Source organism: Caretta caretta, chromosome 11 (genome assembly GCF_965140235.1).
Source record: "Caretta caretta isolate rCarCar2 chromosome 11, rCarCar1.hap1, whole genome shotgun sequence".
Classification (NCBI taxonomy): domain Eukaryota; kingdom Metazoa; phylum Chordata; order Testudines; family Cheloniidae; genus Caretta; species Caretta caretta.
The window spans coordinates 9749689-9771704 of NC_134216.1; the positions used below are offsets into that span (position 1 = coordinate 9749689).

The 22016-nt window shown below is 45.2% G+C and overlaps 1 protein-coding gene across 2 annotated transcripts in view; it reads right to left on the reverse strand.

The window, feature by feature from the left end:
* Positions 1–13726, reverse strand: part of LOC125644636 (uncharacterized) — an 89970-nt gene extending 76244 nt beyond the window's left edge. For both annotated transcript variants that reach the window (XM_048868849.2, XM_048868848.2), the window contains exon 1: positions 13556–13726. The gene's annotated coding sequence lies outside the window, so the exon portion shown is untranslated. The remainder of the gene's footprint in view (positions 1–13555) is intronic.
* Positions 13727–22016: the final 8290 nt, after the last annotated feature.

Genomic DNA, 22016 nt, shown 5'->3' on the forward strand with positions numbered 1-22016 from the left:
TGGTTGATGTCTAGCACTGAGGCTTTAGGTGGCCCTGGTGGCCCTCTCTTCCCCTCCAGCCCTGCCCCCCACCAAGTAAATAATAGTCTGTGTCTTGTCCAGACATCTATACAGAGGTGCTGAAACCTTCCTGCTGTCCTGCTAGAGACCCTCTTGATACACAAGCTTTCTGTAGCACCTGCCACTTGGTGTCTTTGCTCACAACTCTGTATGTGCTCATAGTGGAGTTCACCCTCCTTACTAAACTGTCTTGAGTAAAAAGAAAAGGAGTACTTGTGGCACCTTAGAGACTAACCAATTTATTTGAGCATGAGCTTTCGTGAGCTACAGCTCACTTCATCAGATGTTTACCGTGGAAAACATCTGATGAAGTGAGCTGTAGCTCACGAAAGCTCATGCTCAAATAAATTGGTTAGTCTCTAAGGTGCCACAAGTACTCCTTTTCTTTTTGCGAATACAGACTAACACGGCTGTTCCTCTGAAACCTGTCTTGAGTAAGAGTTTTCCCTCCCACCCCAAGGGGTGTAATAAGGAGCTGACTGCTCCTCTCTTCCTGGGAACACCCAAAGGAAGTCCAGGGACCTAAATTCCTCCCTTATAACTCTCCTAAAGTCACGAGCTACCTGCAGCTCTGTTACACTGCTGTAAATCTGGAGGGACTCCATTGTCTATGGTGAGCCATTGCCGTTACACCTGTATAAACTTGGACTGCCCTCAAGCTACTCTCATACTTCTGAATATGGCTCAGTGGAACTCTGGTGAAGATGAAGTTGGCTTTAGAAAGTCATCCTGAAGGACTCTGTTTCACCAACCCTAGACAAAAGTTTGGGTACTGGATGTTAACCTTTCTTTGGGGGGTGTGACAGTGGAGACCTCCAGAGCTAAACATTCAGGCTATTAACACTCCCTAAGTAGGGTTGTAACAAACCACTATCCTGTGCCACTGGTAGACCCTGTACAACCCATTCTCCAATAGATTACAAGTGTACCTGTAAATCAGTGAAAAGAAAAGGAAAGGAGGACTTGTGGCACCTTAGAGACTAAAACTGAGCTGTAGCTCACGAAAGCTTATGCTCAAATAAATCTGTTAGTCTCTAAGATGCCACAAGTCCTCCTTTTCTTTTTGCAGATACAGACTAACACGGCTGCTACTCTGAAACCTGTAAATCAGTGGTGAGTCCATGCACTTCATGAGAGGAATCCTAATCAATGTTGACCCTCATCTAAGGCTGTTTTCTGTGGCAAAATTTTATTCAGGTCCAGTTGCGATCCTAATTAGCTAAGCATAACATCAAATGGTATCTGACAAGAATTCTACTTTGTGTCACAAACATTTACTTCTATGACAAATGCTCTGTGCAGCTAGGGTCTGGTAGCCAATATCATAGTGTTGTCTTACTTTGTCAGGTTTCATTGTATAGTGTTGTCTTTTCTATTTTTTTTTTATTGCAATGCAGTAACCTGTAAAATGGTGGCTCAGCTGCATGTGGTGGGGAGGTGAGGAAGAGGCAGGAGTTCTGAAAGGAAAGTGTTTTTAGAGTCCAAATGTAAATCAGCCTGAGACTCCAATGATATCGCTATCCTCAAGTGTTCAAAATTCACAAATGTTTAAATAATAATACAGTCCAAGTTTTCTATTTGCCTCCGGCTTTTTGAGCCACTGGGATTTGGATTTTCAAGCTTTCTCTACTACCAAAAACACAAGAACCTTTCATTAATTTGAAAACGAAAGCAGAAATTCTCTCATCACTTGACTCCAGGAGCTGCAGCTTGAGACTTGTGATAAAGCCACAAGAGCTGGCAATACTGCTCCAACTCCTCCTAAGGAGAGCAGGGGGGTGAGTCTCTTGATGAGGAGGATGAGAAACAAAGGGTAAATGACTGGGTATGTAGGGCAAACCACGAAGGCTGGGTGAGTGTTAAACTGTTCAAAAAGTCAAACTGCCTTGAATCTAAAACCCCAATGTAATGGAAAACTTTTTAGATGAATAGGGTTGTGTTCATGCAACTTATACTGACCTCTCAATAGTCCCCTTTATATTTGGAAAGTGCTCAGAGCTCTTTAATGCAGACTGCATAGTTATACTTTTAAAATTGTTTATCGTCATCAAAGTTGTTAATAGGCAAGGCTTCATTGTCCTGTTGCCTGTTCCCCCCCCCCTCCATATATCCTGCAAAAAAACTTGAATGTCCCTCAGTTAACCCAACCCTCTCTGCATAGGTGCTGGAACTAGGGGTGCATGGGGGGAGCTGCTGCACCCCCTGGCTTGAAGTGGTTTCCATTATATACGGGGTTTACAGTTTGATTCAATGACTCTCAGGACCCCCACTATACAAATTGTTCCAGCATCCTTGCCACCCTGTATTTTTGCTTACGTGCATCAGTCTGCCTAAGACACTATCCTAATCTTTCAGATATAAAGTAAGCTGTGAGGGCATCTGACTGCATGCAGCTGTGAGGGCACCTAACTCCTCCAAGCTTAAAGCAACTATTTCCAAAAACATGGTCCAGCCTTAAACTGCATCCATCAGCAATGCTGGGTTCTAGTACACCACTTCTATGACTAGTGCTGCTCTATCAAAAAACACCTTGACCGCACTCTTGCAGTGTACAACTAAACTACTTCAACAGGGTTGTGGACATAACCAGGGCAGATTCATGCAAAATGCGCAATAGAGATTCCACTGTGGATCTCCTGGAGCAGTATGGAAAGCTAAAGGCTATCTTGCAGATTCATTTGCAATCAAGAGACTGTGGCTATGTCAATTAAGGGTAAAACTACAACAGCAAAGAATAACAGTGGAGATACATTACATTTCTTGACATGCCAAGCATTTGGACTGTGTCCTGGGGCAAAGACAAACATGGCCCTAGTGGTACTATGATACTGACAACTCTCTGCTAATAGCATTGCTAATTACAAGCAGTGCCCTAGCAATGGAAAAATCTCCCTGTCGCAGGCAGCACCCTGCACTTGTGTGCAGAAGGTTTGAACTCAGCATCAGAAGGCTGATGCTTTCCCCTTGAGTTGATGGAACAGGGAAATAGCAGGTCTGTATGCAGCAGAGCTCTGAGTGAAGGATAATCTGCTGGAACAGAGCCTACCAATTATCACCTGATAGTCTCCTCAGGTGGCTGAGCTGGCGATGAGGCCTCCCAGTGTTGCAGATCCGTAGGGAAAAGTCAAAGAATCCTGGAGGTGTCTAGAGGGAAAGCTCAGCCCCTCTGCACCATTCTATGGCCCCTTTCCTTGGAGTCATAGTAGCATTGGCTAATCTGGGAGTTGAGCAGAGAATGATGCTGCAGAGAATGGACGGTCCATGGCTCCAGCCTCCCTCATGCTCTGTGGAGCTACTTTGCTTCATTCAGAGCTCAAGCAGAGGGATTTCTGCAGGCTCCTAGGAGGAGGGAAGGAGATGATGCTACAGAGGTTCTACTCCACTCCCTGTTCCCCAAGGGCAGTCTGCCAGCTCTCAGTCCCCTCCATTTGCAGAAGCAGAGGGAATGAGCCAGGCCAATCTTCACTGGGCTGCACCTTGCCTTGCAGGTGCTGGTCTTTGTACAGCACACTTGGTGCCTGTGAAAAAATTTGTCTAAAGATGTACAATTTGAGAACAAATCAGCCAGTGCTGTGATTCACCAGATGTAACTGGTGATTCAACTGGTGTGTGTAAAGTATTTGCTTGCTTTGTTTGTTTTCTGTTGGAAAAGAATTTGTATACCTCCTTTGCCCCCTGACATAACTCTGGCACCATTAAAGCAAGAACATAAAGTATTTTGAGGGTCAAGACTAACATTCTACCAAGTGCCAGTTGGGAGGAGATGAGGAGACCTCTTCAGGGCAGTGCCTAAGCCAAGGATGAAGGCCGTGTGCTGTGATGTCTGGTCACTGATCCACTGCCATCTGGATTCCAAGGACCCAGCCTTAATCTTGCTACAAAATCCAGCTGTTCGATTTACTATATATATAATGCCTATGAGTCTCCCTTCCCCATCTCTGGGCCATCTGCATAAATCTGGTTGAAAATATTCCTCAATCGGTACTTTTGTCACATTTCTAAACCCGGCCATCTTGCCCATGTGCTATTTCTCGGGCACACCACTCCACAAAGCCATGCTGTAACCTGGAGTGACTGAAGACCACCCCCACCAAGTTCTGGCTGTTGGTTTTTCATAAATCAGGCTCTTCAGCGTAGCTGTACTCCTCTCAGGCTATTAGAGAGACAAGGTGGGTGAGGTAATACCTCTTATTGAACCAACTTCTACTGGTGAGAGAGCGCTTGTCTCATCAACAGAAGTGGGTCCAATAAAATATATTACCTCACCCACCTTGTGTTTAATAAATTAGACTATGAATTCTGTTAATAAATCCGTCACAACCGATCTGCTGACTGTCTCATTAGTTGAGAGTGTCATATTCAATGGATGAAGTAATATGGACCAACTTCTGTTGATGAAAGAGACAAGCTTTCAAGCTTACACAGAACTCTTCTTTACCTCATCATCTTGTCTCTCTAATGTCATGGGTCCAACAATACTGCAAACTTACAACCAGTGTCTAGGAAACAGGAGCTATGCCAGAGGATCTTCTGCTACGTTGTCCCACTGAAGTCATCTCTACTGAGTGATTGATACATTGGCTCAAAGGCACTAAGTTCCACAAATAACCTTCTCCTGAACAACCTCTCTCCCCGAAGGAAGAACCTGGCACCCTGAATGGAAGTGAGCTCAGCAAGAGTTCTGCCTTGATGATCACATGAATTGCTTGCAGTCAAAACTATCGTTAGCTTTCAACTAATGACTAATTATTTGGATTGCTAAATGTCTTTATATTACAAAGCAACTCCACTTTGTCAATGTTTGGTGAATAAATGGCTCCTGATGTGAGGCTCTGCCAAAATCGCTCATGGATCCTTGAAAAGACAAGAGATGAGTATGTCATTCCCTGGCATAGCTCTAACAATGTGTTCTGCATATTGGCACCACTGCTATTCACTTCAAAAGGCAGTTCCAAAGGGTCAGGTTCTTCCTTCAGTGCATATGTGGAACTCCCACTAGCATCTGCTGCAGTTACACGTGTCTCCTGAAGGGCAGACAGCTCCGTAAGCATGGAAATCTAGGTGCTAGACACATTTTCAGTCCCTGAAAGATTCATTTGCAAAATGTGAATACACAACATGGGACTAACTAATTTATAGGTAAAAGGCTTTGTTGAGCTACCTTTGATCTTACTGTACAAAATGAGGAGAGGGTAAGGAGAAAGAGAAGCAATTTTAGTAGTTTATTGGAATAAAGCTCTATAGTGAAATCAAAGCTGGACTGGACTAAATATACTGTCCCCACAATTCAGTCATCTAGCCAGTTGGTCTCTTCTATCTCTTCTAATTTGTTAGATTCATCAAATAGCCACTTAATGTTCCAGCCATGACTTGAGTTCGTCATGAGAACTCCTTTCTCCTCCCCCCCCCCCCCTTTTTTTTTTTTAAGTTAAACTTGGTATGGATGCACTTGGGCTAAAAGCTGCTTGTTTCTGATCACCACTCCAAGCTTAGGGATAGAAACCTTTCCTGGCCTTGAAAGTGTTGCTCTGTTCTGTCAAAGGGACTCCGGCAATGACCATTCGCTGACTACGGGTCACTAGAGCATAGCTTTCCATTACTGACTCATGAACCATCAGACCTTCCAATAGTCACTGATTCCTCTGAGCAGCAGAGCTGTCTTGACCCTAAGCAAAGACCTGTTCTAACATATCACGGCCCTTGGACCAACATAGCTTTTGAATCCTGGGCACAGACACTTTCCTCTTCAAATCTGCAGATACCCTAAGGAAAAATAGGCAGCATGGAGCCGTTGAACAGAACTTGTGTGTTTGTCAGCTTGCATAAGCATTTCGGGCTGCATCATGCCATTTTAGTGTTATCAATACACTCATGTTGCACACTGGGCCATGTGTATATAAGATTCTCTGCATAATTTTTTTAACCTCCCCTATATCTGTGGAATGGGTTGGGTGAGTCTCAGTCCAGCTCCCTACTGGAGCAGTGTCCACAGAAATGATACCCTTTTGTGTGAAGCCTCCTCAGAGGCCAAGAACACTGTATGGAGAGAGAGAGAGATTCTGGCCGGGGTTGGGGTGCACTGGGAGGGGAAAAGTGAGAAGCTTGCACTGTTGCTACCCACTGTACACACTGTGGTGCAACAGAGGACATCGACCTCTGTGGTTGTCAATTGCATAGCTACATCAGTGCTAACTACATATAGCTGTACTAAAACCAAACACCCTCCGTCTTTCTTCCCCTGGTGCCCAAACCCCTAATGGACAAAAAATTCCCAGTTAGACTCTTCAGAAGCAGCAGCCACAGCAAGAGGAGTCACCTTGGGGAAGTCCATGGTTTCATAATCAGAACCTTCCTTTTAATTATCCCTATTATGGGGCTGTAAACAATAATTCAATCAGCGTTATGGGGCAGTCATGCTGCATTTGCATTCACATAAATGAGTGCTAATGTGACACTGAACTAATCTGATACGACAGCAATTGGCTAATGCTCAGTGATAGAAGCCCTACAGCTAAGCTTGCTCTGTACTTTTCCAGAACAGCTTTCAGCACTGTGGGGATGATGGCTTGAGCTGGGAAAGGATAGCGATGACTGATGCTTTGAACTCCTAGGGCCCAGCAGCTCATTTTTAGGACACACATGCTCCTTGGATTCATAGGAGCGAGAGGTAATGTATAAAACCTTCCTGCAAGGGCAGAATTCTACCTTACCCTACACTTATCACTCTTTGTTCAGTCTAACTTTGAAAGCACTAAGCTATGGGGTTCTACCACTTTCCTTGAGGGACTTCTGCAGCCAAATACACTGCACTTTCAGGAAGCTTTGACAGATTCAGCCTCAACTTTCCTTCAGTTTCACTGCTTTCCATCCATAATTCCTCCTGGTACCTGTATAACTAATCTTTGGTGCCAACCCCCTTCACAGGGGACGGCTAAAGGCTTTATGTTAAATGACCCGTTTCTATTCTGCTGGACTCAGTGCTGTCAAGGTTCCTTCCCCACTCTGAACTCTAGGGTACAGATGTGGGGACCTGCATGAAAGACCCCCTAAGCTTATTCTTACCAACTTAGGTTAAAAACTTCCCCAAGGTACAAACTTTGCCTTGCCTTTGAACCTATGCTGCCACCACCAAGCGTGTTAAACAAAGAACAGGGAAAGAGCCCACTTGGAGATGTCTTCCCCCAAAATATCCCCCCCAAGCCCTACACCCCTTTTCCTGGCTTGATTAAAAATCCTCACCAATTTGTACAGGTGAACACAGACCCAAATCCTTGGATCTTAAGAACAATGAAAAATCAATCCGGTTCTTAAAAAGAATTTTAATTTAAAGAAAGGTAAAACAATCACCTCTGTAAAATCAGGATGGTAAATCAGGGTAATCAGATTCAAAACATAGAGAATCCCTCTAGGCAAAACCTTAAGTTACAAAAAGACACGCAAACAGGAATATACATTCCCTGCAGCACAGCTTATTTTACCAGCCATTAAACAAAAGGAAATCTAACGCATTTCTAGCTAGATTACTAACTAACAGTTGTAAGGCTGCATTCCTGATCTGTTTGCAGCAAAAGCATCACACAGACAAACAGACATCCTTTGTTCCCCCCCCCCCCCCCTCTAGCTTTGAAAGTATCTTGTCTCCTCATTGGTCATTTTGGTCAGGTGCCAGCGAGGTTATCTTAGCTTCTTAACCCTTTTCAGGGTGAAAGGGTTTTGCCTCTGGCCAGGAGGGATTTTATAGTCCTGTATACAGAAAGGTGGTTACCTTTCCCTTTATTTTTATGACAGATGCTGACCCAGTGTTCAATGTTGTATTGCAGAGGTGAAAATGATACAGTCTAGAAAAGTGTGTGTGTGTGAGAGAGAGAGAGACTCTCTACTTCATGAAAGAGTGGCATGAGATAACATGTGAATTCTGGGTAGCCCTAAGCCACTTGGCAACTAACCTGTACTCCAAAGCAGGGACACAATCTCATGACTTGTGCAATGATGCAGAAATTAAAACAATAGGCTTATTCCTGATCCTACCAAAATACTGTAATTCACAAGGTGTAATTTTCTAAATTGATTAAACCACATATCCTTCCCCTCTATGTGTTGAGCATCTCCAAACTATCCCTGGAGAAGCTGCTTGCTGTATACACCACTCTTGCTTGTATTCCTGCAGGATCCCTGTGATCTCCAGCTCAGTAGTATCTCCCTAGAGTTACATGGTTACCCTGCTAACAGTGGAATGTTTAACAAAGTGAGCTATGCTGGTGCATATGTCAGGGTTCACTTATGCTTATTTAATGCAAAATGGGTGAAATCCTCCCTCCCCCCCCCCCCTTCTCCCCCATGCAAAGATCTGGAACAAGAGCTATATGCCACTGAAGTGGTATTTTATGCCGCACTCTGTACAATATACCCACCATTGATCAACCCACTCTCTCTCTTCCCCCTACTTGCCCCCTAGCTCAGGCAACACCTGATCACAGGACTTCCAAACATTTTTCAACCAAGTTACATCTAGCAGCTCCTATCAATCTTATCCTCACCCAGCTTGGTCAGGTCCTCAGTGGTGCTCTGCTGGGGTAAGGCTGCATGATCAGACCCTTGTTTTCTCTTTGTGCAGAAGGTCACATGACAAAACTGTGGCCCCATTAGTCATGCAGGGGAGAGTGGGTTGTTCCAGTTATACAACTGCAAAATATGAACTTTCTGTCCAACTAGCTGAAGAGCCCCCCACATATTAGGAAAACAAGACTGCTAAGGGAAAGCACCAGCCTGATCATGCAGAGAGACTAGTGAACAGGATCAATAAGCGGGAAACCTTTCACTAAGTGCCAAATGTCGTACAGTACTTCCCAGGGAAGGGAAGCAAACACCTTGCTTTCATCTCTTGTCTTAGACTGCAAGCCCTCTGGGCAAACATCCCCTTGTTTTGTTTGTCCAGCACCTAGCGTAAGAGGGCTGTGGGCCACAACCGGCACTCAAGTGCTACTACAATACTGCTACTAATAAAATAGCATTCCTCTGCCGGTAAACACGTGTATCGTTCTCATTTGCACATAACCATTGATCTCCAAGCAGGCTACGGAGGCAAGTAGCCATTTGCTATCACCATTTTAGAGCTGGGGAAACTGAAGCAGAGAAGTCTAGAGTCTTTCCAAGATCACACAACAAGCTGGTGACAGAGCCAGCACAGAACCTACCTTGTCTTCCAGGTCTGGGGCTTGATGCCCCTCCCCATTTTACACCAGTCTTACTCCAGTGCAATTCCATTGACTTCAGATGACTTAGGGCAGGGGTCATCAACGGGTGACCCAAGGGCCAAATCCAGACTACTAGATACATTTGAACAAACCGCAAAATCTTTGTATTTAATTATTATTACGGTTGGGTTTTTTTGTATTTTCTCTGGCATCTGGACCTTGACTATTCCTTGACCAAGACATCTGGACCTTCACAAAAAATAATTGATTACCCCTGACTTAGGGTATGTCTACATTGCAATGAGAGGTGTGATTCCAGCACATGTGGACATATCTGAGCTAGCTGTAATCTAGCGAGCATGGTGCCCTTAGCAGTGAAGCTGCCATAGAGGCATGGACTTTACCCTGGGCCTATGCCTAGTACCCAGGGTCCCAGATGGGCTTGTACATTTCATGCCAAAGCGTGCACTGCTGTGATTTCATTGTCGCTGGTACCCGAACTAGTTCTCGGAAAGCTAGCTCAGATATACCTCCTATTGCACCTACCCCCTGATTGCAGCATAGAGTAGGCATATGCCTGATCCAGATTTACACCAGTGTGAGTGAGAGCTGGGCCAGGCTCCTATGCTCTAAATAAGATACAAGAGAGATGAGATGAAACTTATCACGTGTTAGAAATTACTACAGTATAACAGAAGAATCTAGAGGCTGTGATCTCAATTGGCACCCCATGATGCTTGGCACTATATGTTCACATAGCAAGAATACTTTATTTTATAGTCTGCTACTGCCTACAAGCCCTGATGGGGCAGCAGGATTCTATGGTGCTTGGTGCTATACGCACATACTAAAAGCCAGGGCTGGCCCAAAGAGCGTTTCTCATGAGGAGACAGCTGAATAAAAGGGGGAAGGAAGGAGTGTGTGCAAGACAAATGGTGGAAGGAATGCTGATCAAATAAACTCATTTGAGTGTAAGTGGACAAGATAAACACCCCACCAGAGAAAAGAAGCAGTTCTGCATCCTTATTTTTACAGCGAGGGCAATGAGTCGCAGAGTAACTTAGGGATATATTTAAAAGGAGTTCAGCACCTGCAGTCAGGGACCAGATTTTTTTTTTCAAACAAACTAAGCTCCCACTTGGGCTGTAAAACAAGGGGCCGGACTCTCGAAAGTGCCCAGCAGGTGGTGGGGAAAGATCTTGAGAGTGGCTGGCCATAAGTGTCACGGTAGGAGCTGCTGGGTGCTGAGCACCTGGCAAATCTAGTCTTTTAAAATGGGAGCTGAGCGCCTTTGGCAATTTATGTCACACAGGAAGTTTGGGGTAGAGCTGGTTTTGGGACCCACCTTTTTGCTACTTACACTGTTACACCTCCAGTGCAGGGACCCCTGATTTATTGGGTGGCTGTACAGTGCCTAGCCAATGGGGCCCTCTTCCATGAGTGGGGCTCCTTCCTAGCTCCCAACTCAATACTAATCTCTGGAGCCCCAGTCCTTTCTTAATTACAAAACCATCCTTTTCACTCAATCATCACACTAGAACAAAAACCCTGTCCTCTACGTGTGCGGCAACGTTTCCCCAGAATGCTCCAAGTATGAATACCGCACTGATAGCAAGCACCAACATCACCGTGGCTAGTTACTTTAGGAAGCAATGGCAGGGAGTGGGACAAGTTGCTAAACCACAGAATTTGGGAGCGTAGCCCTCTGGGCTCTATTTCTGGTCTCTCTCTCTCTCTCTGCAAGTCACTTAAACTGCCCGTACTTCAGTTTCTCTATCTGTAGAATGGGAACAATAATATTTTCCTGGTGCACATGGGTGCTCTGAGCTTTAGTGTTTGTAAAGCAATCTGGGAGTGGCTGGGTCATTACACATATTGAATCTATTTCCCCATGTTAAGTATCCTCATACCTTCTTGTCAACTGTCTAAATGGGCCATCTTGATTATCACTACAAAAGTTTTTTTTTCTCCTGCTGATAATAGCTCATCTTTAATTAATTCACCTCTTACAGTTTGTATGGCAACTCCCACCTTTTCATGATTGTGTGTGTGTGTGTATATATACATACACACACACACACACACACACACACGTCTTCTTACTATATGTTCCATTCTATGCATCCGATGAAGTGAGCTGTAGCTCACGAAAGCTTATGCTCAAATAAATTTGTTAGTGTCTAAGGTGCCACGAGTCCTCCTGTTCTTTTTTCTGAAAGCATTCAATGGAAGAAACCACTATATGGGCATAGACACTATTGTAATACAACTAAAGAATATTTTGTGCTATTATTTATAACACTCTGGGGAGAACGTATAACTGAGAAACAGAGCAATTCCCCAGGAAGGGCTGTGAATTGCTGCAGTGTAACAGTGGTAGGACTGGTTTTGCCTGTTTTGTTACCAGAACCTCTTGGGAATTCTGTTGCACCTGACACTTCTCAATAACCCATTGAAACTTCTACCTGAATGGACTCAACCACACAACCTTGCCAATGGTTCGTGGGTATGACATCATTACACATAAATAAAGCATTCTGGAGATGAGGATAGTATGAATCAGAATGGCGAATTTAATTAAAAATGACTCACTTACATCCTGCAGATTTAAAGAGCTGGATGGAAGCTATTCAGCCTTCTTTTTTAACAATAAAACTACTGCTCATACATGGCAGAAATAACCTATTCCATACAGCAACCGTTCCTCTGTAAATGGACGTGTTCTCTACCCTGCTGATGTGTGAATTCTTAAAGTTGTCTCCACTGCTGCTATGAAACAACCAATACAAGCAGAAACTGGTGATGAGGGTTCATTTAAATTGTTATGCAGCATCAGCTTTCAGAAAAGGAGTGGGGTGAGAAGAGTCTTCCCAGACTAATGCGTTTCAATTCATCAGTGGGTCCTGTTATTAAAGAGCTTGTCAGTACATAATTGGCATGCAGGTTCCCCAGATATGAGACAGCTACTTGAGCATCAGATGCTTGCCAGCAAAGGGGTGAATGTGCTTTGGAAGAGGTACCCCCCTCCCCGCAGTGAAACAATCCAGGAGACAGAGGCAGAAGTCGCTGGTAATGGCTATTTCACCCAAGAGCAACTGAGAGAGACCAAAACGGAGGAGGGGGAAGCCCAGCTAGTCGCAATGGAAAGCAGAAATTTTAATTAATTTTTTTAAAAGCCAACACCTCTCCTACCATTCGCTATGTCAAGCCAGCCAAATGACTAGGGCAGTGAAGGATGCTCCTGTCTGCTTACAAACCTCTTGTAGCTCCCTACATCACCCCATGCAGCCATTCGCCTTTGTTGCAGACCTTCTCCTAACAAGGTGCATTTTTCTAGCTCAACCATCAAGCAGGGCATGGTCAATAAAACAGCGTGGAACAGGGAAGACGGATTATCTGTAAAATACTGTGTCTCTTTCCAAACCCGACAATTTTAAACCAGAATCTGTACAAAGCTAGAGGCTCTTCTTATCATCCATTTCTAGATCAGCCCCACTGGGGTTGAGGAGAAGAGACCCCAGAAAACGAAGGGGGGTTACAAGGCATTAACCCATCCGCTCCCCCTAAAACCGCTGCAAGTCCTGGCTGGCTGACAGGCAGGCAAAGAGAAAATACCGTGGGAGAAGGATGACTTACCCAGCAGGGAGGAAACAGACTTGCAAGTGACAGACTAAGTAGATTCATGGTTTGGTCACTAATTGTCTGCTGGGGGCAGCTGTCAGTTTTCTCCCCTCGCTTACAGCATGATGAGCTCACGCCTTTAACGGAAACTAGCATCGCAACTTCGTGATCAAGGAGTCTGGGAAAGGCGCATCCAGCCTTGGCAAAGCCTCCCCCCGCCAACTTCGGGGAAACCCAGGAGAGGCGTCGAGCCTCTGGGGCGTTTTCCCTCCCAAACAACCCAGCTGCGCTTTTCCTTCCACCCCAGCCCCCTTCCCCCCTTCCCCCGCCGCGCTCGGGAGAAACTCAGTCCCAACTTTGTGTCTTTGATCGCTTCTCTGCACGCTCCCGGCGCCCAGCCCTGCTCAGAAGGCGGCTCCTGCACAAACGGCAGGGCTTGGGCAGGAGCTGGGGTGTGGGCTGCTAGACCACTGGTGTGGCGGCCCGGCTTGCGCACAGAGCAGCTGCTTTTCTCACTGAACACAGAAAGGAAACCGAAGTCACACCCCCCCACACCCCGCCCCGCCAGCAACCACTGCAGGACCCCGTCAGGTTTTGCAAATCCGCTTCCCCCCCCCTCCCTTTGTACAGGCTGCTTTGTTCCCCTCCCCTCCTGCGGCGCCCGGCCTTTATTTATTTACCTGGCGGCTGCAGTGTCTCCCCGGGAGGCTTCGCCTTGTGCTGTGGTTGGGCGCGCTCCGGCCCCGGCTGCAGCAGCAGCTTGCCCGGAGAATCCGCCTGGTGCGTCCCCCACCCCCACTGGGCTTTTTGCAAGCCCGAGTCAGCCAGCCCCGGGTTTAGTGCGTCGCCACGGCAACCCCGGGCACGGGGGGCGCGAGAGCGGCGCGGGCGGAGCTCATTGGGTAGCTGGAGCGGGGGAGGCGGCCCTTTCTCGGGCAGAGCTGAGCTGCTGCGCGGGGGCAGCCGGGCCAGGCACCCGCTGAGCGGGCCGGTGGGGGCCGGGTCCTGCGGCGATCCCGGGCAGAATTAAAGCTTCGCCGCTGCTTATGTGCCCGTAGCACCCACTGAGCGAGGCACTGCGGAGGTAGAGGCTCAGAGCCTGCCCTGGAGCGCTTGCAGCCTAAAGCGCCCGGATGGGGGGAATGGACACGGCGTATAAGGGAAGAGACCTGGCGATGCGAGGCATGTGGCTTATTAGGGCCCTGGCTTGTGACCCGTCGCCCCCTGCCTTCTAGCTGGCCATCCTTAGGTGCCCCCTCATAGGCGCCATGGCAGAGCCGGGTCAGTGCAGGATTTGACTGTGGAAAGGGTTGTGACCCCAAGCCAGGTTCCACGTGTAAGGGGATGGACAGGAGATGGCTGTGGGGGAATGGGACATTGAGGCTGGCAGGGCAACAGGTGGGGTAAGCGGGATGGGCAGATAAGAGGAGAAGAGCTGTGGAGGGCCAGGAAAGTGATAAGAAGCTTAATCCTGATGCCGCGGGAGTCTCATGCTTGCATCCCCAGAAAGGGAAGGAGACAGCAAAGGTGGGGTCGACTGTTTGGAGCATGTGGTTTCCCTGAGATTTATCTAGTTGACTTATGTATCAAATGCTGGGCATTTCCTTGGCAACAGTTGGGTATGTCCTAATGGGATAAGCATGCAATTCACAAACTTGCAGTTGGCAAGATGCATTTGCAAGCGAACTTCTCAACAAGAACTTGCAGGTTCTTTGGTGGGGCATTAAGAGAGGAAACGGGGTTGTATTGGCTGGAGCAGGGAAATGCGGGGTCTGGAATAAGTAGACTGAGCAGATCACATTGAATATAAAAATGGACAATGATTTCTTATGTGTTTGTAATGAAGTAATGGGCTGCACACAAGCTATGGTTATTACTATAAGCACATGTACACTGGAAGCTTTCTTTAGAACCCTGGTCCTTTAGCAGCGGGTCCCATAGGTTCTTTGTGTATCCAGCCACAAGAAGACAATATCACATACTCATACACACAAAGCCAGGACATTACATCCTAACAGAGAAAATTATGTTGAGTTATTTGAGTGGAAGGAAACTTTGAAGTTAAGCTCAGTACTTCCTCCCAAACCCACTCACATTGGCATGGCATGGCATGGCATCATCTTCTGTTGAAGACAAGGTGGCCATTCTAGCCCAGCACACTATCTTCTGGCAGTGGCAAGTACCAGATGTTCTGTTATTTTATAATTAATTAATAACAGAATGCCACTAGCCGTCACCTTCAGCCCCCAACTAAAACCCCTCCAATGCATTATTAAGGATCTACAACGTATCCTGAAGGACGGCCCATCACTGTCACAAATCTTGAGAGACAGGCCAGTCCTTGCCTACAGACAGCCCCCCAACCTGAAGCAAATACTTACCAGCAACCACATACCACACAACAGAACCACTAACCCAGGAACCTATCCTTGCAACAAAGCCCGTTGCCAACTGTGCCCACATATCTATTCAGGGGACACCATCACAGGGCCTAATAACATCAGCCACACTATCAGAGGCTCGTTCACCTGCACATCCACCAATGTGATATATGCCATCATGTGCCAGCAATGCCCCTCTGCCGTGTACATTGGTCAAACTGGACAGTCTCTACGTAAAAGAATAAATGGACACAAATCAGATGTCAAGAATTATAACATTCATAAACCAGTCGGAGAACACTTCAGTCTCTCTGGTCACAGGATTAGACATGAAAGTTGCGATATTACAACAAAAAAACTTCAAATCCAGACTCCAGCGAGAAACTGTTGAATTGGAATTCATTTGCAAATTGGATACAATTAACTTAGGCTTGAATAGAGACTGGGAGTGGCTAAGTCATTATGCAAGGTAACCTATTTCCCCTTGTTTTTTCCTACCCCCCTGCCCAGACGTTCTTGTTAAACCCTGGATTTGTGCTGGAAATGGCCCACCTTGATTATCATACACATTGTAAGGAGAGTGATCACTTTAGATAAGCTATTACCAGCAGGAGAGTGGGGTGGGGGGAGGTATTTTTTCATGCTTTGTGTGTATAAAAAGATCTTCTACACTTTCCACAGTATGCATCCGATGAAGTGAGCTGTAGCTCATGAAAGCTTATGCTCAAATAAATTGGTTAGTCTCTAAGGTGCCACAAGTACTCCTTTTCTTTTAACATTCTGTTAGCTTTTTTACTGCTGCTGCACACTGAGCAGATGTTTTCAGGGAGCTGTCCATGATGACTCCAAAATCTCTTTCTTGAATGGTAACAGCTCATTTAGACCCCATCACTTTGTAGACATCTCTGTAATTGTTATGCTCAGTTCACATTTGTAGTGTCCCCTCGCACCTCCAACCATAATGGCTAGAAAGATTTGTTTGTTTTTGTTTTTAAATGAAAGCTGAGATTGTGGAGAAGAACATAGCTCCTTGAGAGAGATGCTGCTCTGTTGTCTCACTGGGTACAAGCCAGTCTGAGTCCCAGTAAAGATCACTATGTAAAGGAGTAAAACTACCCCTCAGCTACTCTCCTTTCATTAAGAAACCTATTAATGGTATGGAAAAACACAGCAAGGGATTTTCTCACCTCTTATGTTACCGAGTAACCAAGTGATTTCATTCTTGTCACACTCTCATGCCTGTTCCACCCTCCATACTGGAAGGCAGTGTTTTGGACTGCAGGGTAGAACAGGCAGCCGCAAGCTGCCCCTAAAGGCAGCGCTGGTTTCTCTTGCTAGAGTTATGAATGCGTGAGCAGAAGAAATTAATTGCTGAATAATTCAAGTTCTCCTTTCCTTAGGGAGAAAAACACCACAGAACACCCCTGTCCCAATATACTGGGTAATGTGAACACTCACTGCACATTTTCCAGACAACTCCCAATTTTCATAGGTCTGTCTCATACTCCCAGAACTGCAGGACAATTCCCAAACTCATTTATTTTGAGTGTCGGGATATGCTAACTCTTCCTTGTAGGAGGGGAAATGCCAAAGAAACCCACCATGATAGCATTTAACTTCAAAAAGGAGATCTACACAAAAATGATGAAGCTAGTTAAATGGAAATTAAAAGGAACAGTCACAAGAGTGAAATGCCTGCAAACTGATGGAAACTTTTAAAAAACACGTAGTAGAGGCTCAAACTATATGTATACCACAAATAATAATAAAAAATAATTAATAAAAAACAGGAAGAAAACCAAAAATATGCTACAATGGCTAAACAATAGAATAAAAGAGGTAGTTGGAGACAAAAAGACATCTTTACAAAAAATTGGAAGTCAAATCCTACAGAGGAAAATAGATAGGAACATAAACTCTGGCAAGCCAAGTGTAAAAGTACAATTAGGCAGGCCAAGAAAGAATTTGAAGACCAATTAAGAAAAGACACAAAAACTAACAGTAATCTTTTTGTTAAGTACATGAGAAGCCAGAAATTTGCCAAACACTCAAAGAAGACAAGGCTGTTGCTGAGAAGCTAAATAAATTCTTTGCACTGGTCTTCACTGCAGATAGTCAGAGAATTGTAGGACTGGAAGGGAGCTCCAGAACTCATCTAGCCCAGTCCCCTGCACTCAAGGTAGGATTATGTAATAACTAGACCATCCCTGACAGGTGTTCGTCTAACCTGTTCTTAAAAATCTCCAAGGATGGAGATTCCAGAACCTCCCTAGGCAATTTGTTCCAGTGCTTAACCACCCTGACAGTTAGGAAGTTTTTCCTAATCTCCAACCTAAACCTCCCTTGCTGCAATTTAAGACCATTGCTTCTTGTCCTATATTGTGTCAGAGATTAAGGAGAACAATTTTTATTCTCCTCCTTGTAACAGCCTTTTATGTACTTGAAAACTGCTGTCATGTCCCCCCTCAGTCTTCTCTTCTCCAGACTAAACAAACCCAATTTTTTCAATCTTCCCTTATAGGTCATGTTTTCTAGACCTTTTAATCAATTTTGTTTGCCCTCCTCTGGTCTTTTTCCAATTTGTCCACGTCTTTTCTGAAATGCAGTGCCTAGAGCTGGACACAATACTCCAGTTGAGGCCTTATTAGTGCGGAGTAGAGTTGAAGAATTACTTCTCGTGTCTTGCTTACACCACTTGATGTTTGCTTTTTTTGCAACAGTGTAACACTGACTCATATTAACACCACCCTATACCGGAAACCTACTGACCACGATACTTACCTACATGCCTCCAGCTTCCATCCAGGACACACCACACAATCCATTGTCTACAGCCAAGCTCTAAGATACAACCACATTTGCTCCAATCCCTCAGACAGAGACAAACACCTACAGATCTCTATCAAGCATTCTTAAAACTACAATACCTACCTGCTGAAGTGAAAAAACAGATTGACAGAGCAGTACCCAGAAGTCACCTACTACAGGACAGGCCCAACAAAGAAAATAACAGAACACCACTAGCTGTCACCTTTAGCCCCCAACTAAAACCTCTCCAGCTCATCATCAAAGATTTACAACCTATCTTGAAAAGTGATCCCTCACTCACACAGATCTTGGGAGACAGACCAGTCCTCGCTTACAGACAGCCCCCCTGAACCTGAAGCAAATACTCACCAGCAACCACACAACAAAAATACTAACCCAGGAACCTATCCTTGCAACAAAACCCAATGCCAATTCTGTCCAAATATTTATTCAAGTGACACCATCATAGGACCTAATCACATTAGCCACACCATCAGGGGCTCATTCACTTGCACATCTACCAATGACAGGTTTCAGAGGAACAGCCGTGTTAGTCTGTATTCGCAAAAAGAAAAGGAGTACTTGTGGCACCTTAGAGACTAACCAATTTATTTGAGCATGAGCTTTCGTGAGCTACAGCTCACTTCATCAGATGTAATGATAATGTAATCACCAATGTGATACATGCCATCATGTGCCAGCAATGCCCCTCTGCCATGTACATTGGCCAAACCAGACAGTCTCTGAGCAAAAGAATAAATGGACACAAATCTGACATCAGGAATCATAACATTCAAAAACCGGTAGAACACTTCAATCTCCCTGGTCACTCAGTAACAGACTTTAAGGTGTACTTGTGGCACCTTAGAGACTAACCAATTTATTTAAGAAGTGAGCTGTGGCTCACGAAAGCTCATGCTCAAATAAATTGGTTAGTCTCTAAGGTGCCACAAGTACTCCTTTTCTTTTTGCGAATACAGACTAACACGGCTGTTCCTCTGAAACCAGACTTTAAGGTGGCAATTTTGCAACAGAAAAGCTTCAAAAACAGACTCCAAGGAGAAACTGCTAAGCTTGAATTAAGATGCAAACTAGATACCATTAACTTGGGTTTGAATAGAGACTGGGAGTGGCTGGGTCATTACACATATTGAAGCTATTTCCTTAAGTATCCTCACACCTTCTTGTCTAAATGGGCCATCTTGATTATCACTACAAAAGTTTTTTTTTCTCCTGTTGACAATAGCTCATCTTAAGTAATTAGCCTCTCGCAGTTTGTATGGTAACTTCCAACTTATCTGTGTGTGTGTGTGTGTATATATGTTCCATTCTATGCATCCTATGAAGTGAGCTGTAGCTCACGAAAGCTCATGCTCTAATAAATTTGTTAGTCTCTAAGGTGCCACAAGTACTCCTGTTCTTTTTGAGGATACAGAGTGACACGGCTGCTACTCTGAAACCTGTCATATTTGGCTTATGATCCACTATGACCACCAGATCCCTTTCTGCAATACTCCTCCCTAAGCAGTCATTTTCCATTTTGTATACGTGCAATTAATTTTTCCTTCCTCAATGGAGTACTTTGCATTTGTCCTTATTGAATTTCATCCTATTTACTTCAGGCTCTTTCTCCAATTTCTCCAGATCCAGATGTGAATTTTAATCCTATCCTCCAAAGCACTTGCACCCCTCCCAGCTTGGTATCATCCACAGACTTTATAAGTGTACTCTGTATGCCATTATCCAAATTATGTATAAAGATTATTGAATAGAACCAGACCCGGACCAATCTCTGTGGGACTCCACTCGATATGCTCTTCCAGCTTGACTGTGAACCACTGATAACTACTCTTTGGGAACAAAAAGAAAAGGAGGACTTGTGGCACCTTAGAGACTAACAAATTTATTTGAGCATAAGTTTTCGTGAGCTACAGCTCACTTCATCGGATGCATTCAGTGGAAAATACAGTGGGGAGATTTATGTACACAGAGAACATGAAACAATGGATGTTACCATACACACTGTAAGGAGAGTGATCAGGTAAGGTGAGCTATTACCAGCAGGAGAGTGGGAGGTGAGGGGGAACCTTTTGTAGTGATAATCAAGGTGGGCCATTTCCAGCAGTTGACAAGAACATCTGAGGAACAGTGGGAGTGGGGGCGGCGGGATAAACATGGGGAAATAGTTTTACTTTGTGTAATGACCCATCCACTCCCAGTCTCTATTCAAGCCTAAGTTAATTGTATCCAGTTTGCAAATTAATTCCAATTCAGCAGTCTCTCCCTGGAGTCTCTTTTTGAAGTTTTTTTGTTGAAGCATTGCCACTTTTAGGTCTGTAATTGAGTGACTAGAGAGATTGAAGTGTTCTCCAACTGGTTTTTGAATGTTATAATTCTTGACATCTGATTTGTGTCCATTTATTCTTTTACATAGAGACTGTCCAGTTTGACCAATGTACATGGCAGAGGGGCATTGCTGGCACATGATGGCATATATCACATTGGTGGATGTGCAGGTGAACGAGCCTCTGATAGTGTGGCTGATGTTATTAGGCCCTATGATGGTGTCCCCTGAATAGATATGTGGGCACAGTTGGCAACGGGCTTTGTTGCAAGGATAGGTTCCTGGGTTAGTGGTTCTGTTGTGTGGTGTGTGGTAGCTAGTGAGTAATTTGCAAACTGGATACAATTAACTTAGGCTTGAATAGAGACTGGGAGTGGATGGGTCATTACACAAAGTAAAACTATTTCCCCATGTTTATCCCTCCCTTCCCACTCCCCACTGTTCCTCAGAGGTTCTTGTCAACTGCTGGAAATGGCCCACCTTGATTATCACTACAAAAGGTTCCCCCTCGCCCCCCCTCCCCCCGCCGCTCCCCTGCTGGTAATAGCTCACCTTACCTGATCACTCTCGTTACACTGTGTATGGTAACACTCATTATTTCATGTTCTCTGTGTATATAAATCTCCCCACTGTATTTTCCACTGAATGCATCCGATGAAGTGAGCTGTAGCTCACGAAAGCTTATGCTCAAATAAATTTGTTAGTCTCTAAGGTGCCACAAGTACTCCTTTTCTTTTTGCGAATACAGACTAACATGGCTGCAACTCTGAAATCTGTCTTTGGGAACAGTTTTACAACCAGTTATGCACCCAGCTTATAGTATGAACATTAATTCCTTCGTCATGCTTGAGAACTAGGTAGGCACGTCACTTCATCTCAGCTCCAGTTTCCCCAAAGCCACCAAATGAGTGTCTAGAATTTCCCTGTTCTTTACATTCCCTCTGAAGCATGTGGCCAACTGTCAGAAGAAAGGATACTGGGCTAGATGAACCCATTGGTCTGACCCATTTTGGCTGTTCATATGTTCTTATGTTTCTCTGAATCTACAGAGAGCCTGGACCAATTGCTCCAAGTGGGAAGGAACTGACTCAATCACTTCAGGGAGGTGCGACCCCAAATGCCCAGGAAAGATCATTTAGATGTCAATATCGTTAACTACTGCCTTCCTCGTGCTAGGAAATAGAGGGAGGGTCATCACAGATTTACACCATTTACTGTGAGTGAACCAGTGGGGCAAGTAGATTTTTAGCTCTTACCAGTTCGGTATCAACCCCCGACCCCGCCTCCCCTCGCAAAAAATGTTCTGTGTCTAGAGCCCTGCGCAGATACAGATTTATACCCACGAATGTGGATATCCGTGGATAGAAATCAGTATCCACTGAACCGCAGGGCTCTCCCGGGAACCACAGTGGCAAAAGGAGCAGAAAGTGGGGCCGCTGCTCCCAGGAGCCAGCACTCCATGCTGGCAGCTCCTCCTGTGAGGTTGTACCACCCCCAACCCTGTCCTCCGGCAGGGCTGTACAGACCCCAGACAGGAGATGCGACTGCATGGAAGGGCTGCGGGCAGTACAGCCACGCTGGAGGAGCTGCCAGCTCAGGGTGCTGGCT